We start from the raw sequence: 5,000 nt of genomic DNA, 5'->3' as shown, positions 1-5,000 counted from the left end.
GCGTGAAACACCGATTTGGCAGCGAATCTCGGGGCCTCCTTTGGTATCATCTTTACATATATTGTCAGCCTCTGTTCTCCCAGGTACACTGGCATTTTCTTCTAATGAATATCTAAGTTACTTTTGTCAGTGCTTCCAGTAAATACTTATTCCTAAATGAAAATGAATCAAAAGTAATATTGGAAACAGAGGAGGTAGGATAATGAATAAGGAAAATTTCAGCGCTAATGGATAGAGAACATAATAATAATAATAATAAAGATAAAGTAGCTATTGATCATGTAAGACGGAGAATATTTCTGTTACGGGGTCTTTTTACTTAACAATTCTGAAAAATATTCCCGTCATGGAAAACTGACAATTAATTTCCTAGTATGATATACAGAATCCAGCTTCAAAGAACCGCATAATAAATGAATGCAGAATCAAACACTAAATGCTGAAGCAGGAAAAACCTAAGAGTCTTTTCAGCTAAACAAAAGCGAAGGACGTCATTTTTGCCGCTGGCGTATATCGTCCGTGTCTGAAAATGAGAACTTTATCGTCCTTTTTGGGGGTGACGTCATCAGCAAGAGCGAATGAAGGTGTAAACAAACCATACGTTGCCATTTAATGTTTTGGTGAATCTGTGAATGTTACTTCCGTGTTTGATTCTTGGGCTTGACGTTTAATGGGCAATGTTTCTGTGACTCTGTCAGTGTTACTTCTGTGTTTGATTCTTAAGTTCGGCGTTCAATAGACGGCTGCTTCGTTACGTTCAAGGTATACGTTGCTTGAGTCAGGCTCAGGCCCCTGTTTTGAGTGTCATATATTTTATGGTGCGTGGGAACTGACGAGTTGTGTCTTAAGATGGGACATTCAAGGAAATTGTAGACGGTAAGTTTTAATGGCTTTTTGAAAGTTCTGGTAGTTTTAGCATTTTGATTAACTTAAGTGTTATAATTCTGTTGATCCAGGTATCTTTGAATTATACTTTAGAATTTTGAGTCTTCATTGAGCTATCGCTCATTGTCTAGTACATTTAATGTGATGCACGATGCTTTCAGTTTCCTCCTTTTTTTTTCGTAAATTTTGAGATTCACTGTTTTCCTTAACTTTTGCTGATGATGCAGGCTAGTCGTAGATATCTTTATTCACTGGTTTCCTTAGCTGATATTCGTAATGCAGGGTAAACTCAAACAGTTTATATTTTTAAGTAAATTTTAATCAACGCCGTTTTTGAAAGTTTTCACACTCGGCAATAGACATTAATGGTGATTTTTATAATTATATTAAATTTTGGTTTGATTTCGCATATTTTATGCATTCCATATATTAACTTGCAGGATCTGGCGACTACAAGAACCGAGAATCCGTAGCATAACGCAACCTTATTTGGGTTTTGATGTTCGGTCTACATCTGCTGATTACTCCAATACTAAGGTGGTCAGTATTCAATCTTTTGTGCCTTTTGAAATAAGATTGCAGCATATGACAAATTTAAATTTTACATTTCCAATGTCGAATGGAGTTGTGTTTAAAGGCTTTATAAACTAACTTTAAAAAATGGTTTGATAGATTGCCTAATAAAATCTAAACATGTTAAGTTCCAAAGTAGATTTTTAAAGGCTTAGTAAAGTGACTTAAATTATGGCTGGTTGAACTGTCCAATAAAATCTAAGCAGAAAGTTAAAATAGTGTATGTATACCAGTCTTTTAACTCATTGTGAATGTTTCTTTCACTTTCAGAGGCTCTTGAATTCAAGCCTTCATTTTGAAGTTATGTTAGCCCTTGAACTACTAAAGTGGAAAAGTAAATGCTCGGGTCTTCAGGTTTGGACCAATGAAAATATAGACTAAGAAGCTAAGGTGAGGCTTCGAGGGGCTGCTTTTCTAAACTCTCTATTAATGTTTTCTCAGTCCACCCTTTCAGGGGCGGTGCCCCTTCAGGGATGGGGGACCCTCCCATACTCTAGACTGTGGGACTAGCGATCTACAGGCTGGTTCTTGGGAGATTTCAAACAATGCAAACTCTTCAATAAGGGTGTTAATGTGGTAGTCATTTTAATGTTAATTCAGCTATTTTAGTTTCCAGTTTAACTTTTCTTAATTACTTGATTTGGCTTGCATAATGTTTAAAATCTTTTGAATCATTTCACTTAAATTTCTAATTCTGATAAAAGCTAACTTATCAAAATGTTTCACATACTTAGGTCCAGCAGTAATTTAATGTGAAGGAACAAGAATCGGTTCACCATAATGTATTTTGATTTGCTTCATTCATTTGACCAAAGATTTTTATTTTTTAATCTGAGAATAGGTATGTAACTTAATCTGTTTAACGTTACTAAATAAACTCAAATACTCGGTGTTGATACAATTAACAAACTTCTACCAGTAAAAGTTTGTTTTATTCCGGCAGATGAATATCTGCCGTAGATCTTCAGTATGGTGACAGATCCAACTATCCCATAATTTTAGTAGCACTGACTACTAGTCAGTCTCCTACCAGTCTCTTAGGCTTGTCGTCTTGACTTGGCATTTGTTCACTACTCCTGGCCACTATTTGTTAGGATTCGACTCTTAACCACGTTACTTGTTGGCTGTCCTTTTACCATTGGCGTTTGTCTGCTTCCTGGTTAGTATTTGTTAGGCACTCCTAGCTACTTGACCTGTCGGCATAATGTTAATCTTGCTAGTATTTTTACTGGTATCTTCCAACTTGACTTGCTGTCATTTAACTTGGTACCCTTGAGAACTTTACTTCCTTTGATGAATTAAACCTGGCAACTCAACCTAAGGGCATTTGATCGGTGGTTTGTGCCAGTTTTGTTTCGTGGGCCTGGTGAAATTGTATTTAGTAAATTGTAGGTTAAAGGTTTTGGATCTTGGATCTATCTTTAGAATGGTTGCATAGTACACTTGAATGGGTAACCCATTACTAATTGCATTATCTGGATGTTGACAGTAAAGAGGTTTTCCTGTTGCAGGTCTTTGATTATTAAAGATTTTTAAGATTGTGGTAACAGGAGGAGTTCATGACGACAAGATAGTCTCTCCAATCAAGGTCAAGGATTGCTGTTATGGTTTTTAAGCTTATAGAATCATTATCGATTCCCATTGTATATAAATGTTAAATTAATTTACCCAGTAAAAAGGAAGTGATGCATGCCTTTTTGTTAATCCAGTTACAATGACTATGAAAGAAATTGCAATATAGTATTTGCTGAAGTATTTGGAAATTGCAAACTATAATTTTATAGTCGCATGATCATGCAACTTAAAAAAGACACAATGAATAAAAAAAAAACTTTTTGACTAGGGTGCCCCATTCCCGGTGCTACCATAAAAGAAATTAATGACATAGTTAATAGTTTTGCATGTGGAAGTACTTCTAGAATGTCGCTTGAAGAATCGAGGGTTAACAGATATGACTTTATGGAGTGGCACATAGTGCAGAAAATGTTTATATATGGCCAGTCATTATTTCAGAATATTCTGCTGGCTATTTCCTTTGTCATATATATTTTGTTGAGATAATTGGAAGGAAAAACTATGCTGGATATATTGTGCTAAATATATAAACTAGACGTATAAAATTGCACCTCTCATTATCTCCCAATATAATCATATGGAAATTAAAAGGGAATTATAAAAAATCACAAAGCACACAGACTAATGTATGAAGAGTTCAAGCGTGGGTAAATACCGGCTGTTAACATCTGCGTAAACCTGTCATAATGAACATTCAGTTATCCTTTATTGCTGCTATTGCGCGATTCTCGGGAATTGGGAGGGTTGGAATTGAGAGAAAACTAGAAATGAATTTAAAACAGCGCAACACTTTGGATTAAGCTTAGATCACTGCTAATTCTGTCTAAATCCTATGTAAATGAAAATAGTAGAAAGCCTGTGAATGTTGTGCAGAGAAACCTTAAATGTAATAATTTAGTGACTTTTTCAACAACACCGCTGACTGTTTTAACTACATGCTGTTTCATATTAAAACTACAACAATATCAGACCTGAGCCTAATGCATGTTTGTGTAGTGCTAGGTGTATGAAATTCTTAGTTACATTTATTTTGTTAAAACTGAGCAATTGTTTGAACAGACATAAAATCAACATGACTGACATGGAGAGAGAAAGGTTTGGGTGGGGGGGGAAGGTGCCGCAAGTATCGGTTGGCCGTATGTAGTAAGCCTTAACCTCTACAGGGACAAGTATTTAAAAAAATTTACATAAAATAATTACCATTTAAGAGGTTTGCCATGTTTAAATGTTCCAGTTGATAATAAGACTATGGAGTTTTCCAAAGGACTGGCAACTCATTTATTTAAGAGATTGGTGATTGGATGGTATATATAACAAGAACATTTCTTAAATTAGTTTAATAAACTTTTGAGGATTTGCTCAAGCTAGTAGATTAAAGTCTGGCTGAGCTGCATGACCAAAGATGGGTAGCTACGAGCAGTCACTTCTTTTGGATGAATGCTGTAGCGGTAGCTGCAGTAATTGTAGGGCATAACGTGAATAAGCTTATAAGACAGATGAATATTAGGATTTTGATTGAGAAAGGAGTGATGGGAATAAACTCTCAAATCTAATCAATCGAAACCCCTACAATCCTGAACTCTTGTTAGTATTTTGGAATAGTCCTTATTTATGGTCATGGTACGTAAATTTTCACAATGGTGTGTGACGTCTTACCAGTGGTAAGGCGCTCTGTTTACTGACACCTCTGTGCTGGTCGGTTCGAAAGGAAAGGTTCTTGATACTCGATTCTAAACTGTTATTCGGAACCCGTGAAACTGTAAAAACCAAGCCAACATAGATTACAGGGCAGTTTCTTCTTTACAACTAAATTATGTTTGTCTTTCAAAGTTGTTACGTAATACCAGTTGTAAGTCAACCAGTGTTCGTGGACAGAATAGTGTGGTTCGTTTAGCTCTTGACAAAATTTTGGCTTCCCAATTTAGGGACAATCTTTCGATTCCTTTGGTTAAGTTTATGAAAAAAAT

General features: G+C 35.6%; 1 protein-coding gene and 1 long non-coding RNA gene across 5 annotated transcripts in view; one reads left to right on the top strand and one right to left on the bottom strand.

The window, feature by feature from the left end:
- LOC135198563 (G-protein coupled receptor GRL101-like) overlaps positions 1-5,000 on the bottom strand; it is a 127,936-nt gene that overhangs the window by 31,142 nt on the left and 91,794 nt on the right. The window lies entirely within an intron of this gene.
- Positions 580-3,145, top strand: LOC135198564 (uncharacterized). The gene is made up of 3 exons (XR_010310837.1): positions 580-876; positions 1,326-1,425; positions 1,729-3,145. It is a non-coding gene; the product is annotated as an uncharacterized LOC135198564 (long non-coding RNA).

Source organism: Macrobrachium nipponense, chromosome 22 (genome assembly GCF_015104395.2).
Source record: "Macrobrachium nipponense isolate FS-2020 chromosome 22, ASM1510439v2, whole genome shotgun sequence".
In the NCBI taxonomy this organism is placed as follows: domain Eukaryota; kingdom Metazoa; phylum Arthropoda; class Malacostraca; order Decapoda; family Palaemonidae; genus Macrobrachium; species Macrobrachium nipponense.
The sequence above is the reverse complement of the archived record's forward strand: the minus strand, read 5'-3'. Positions and strand labels throughout refer to the sequence as shown.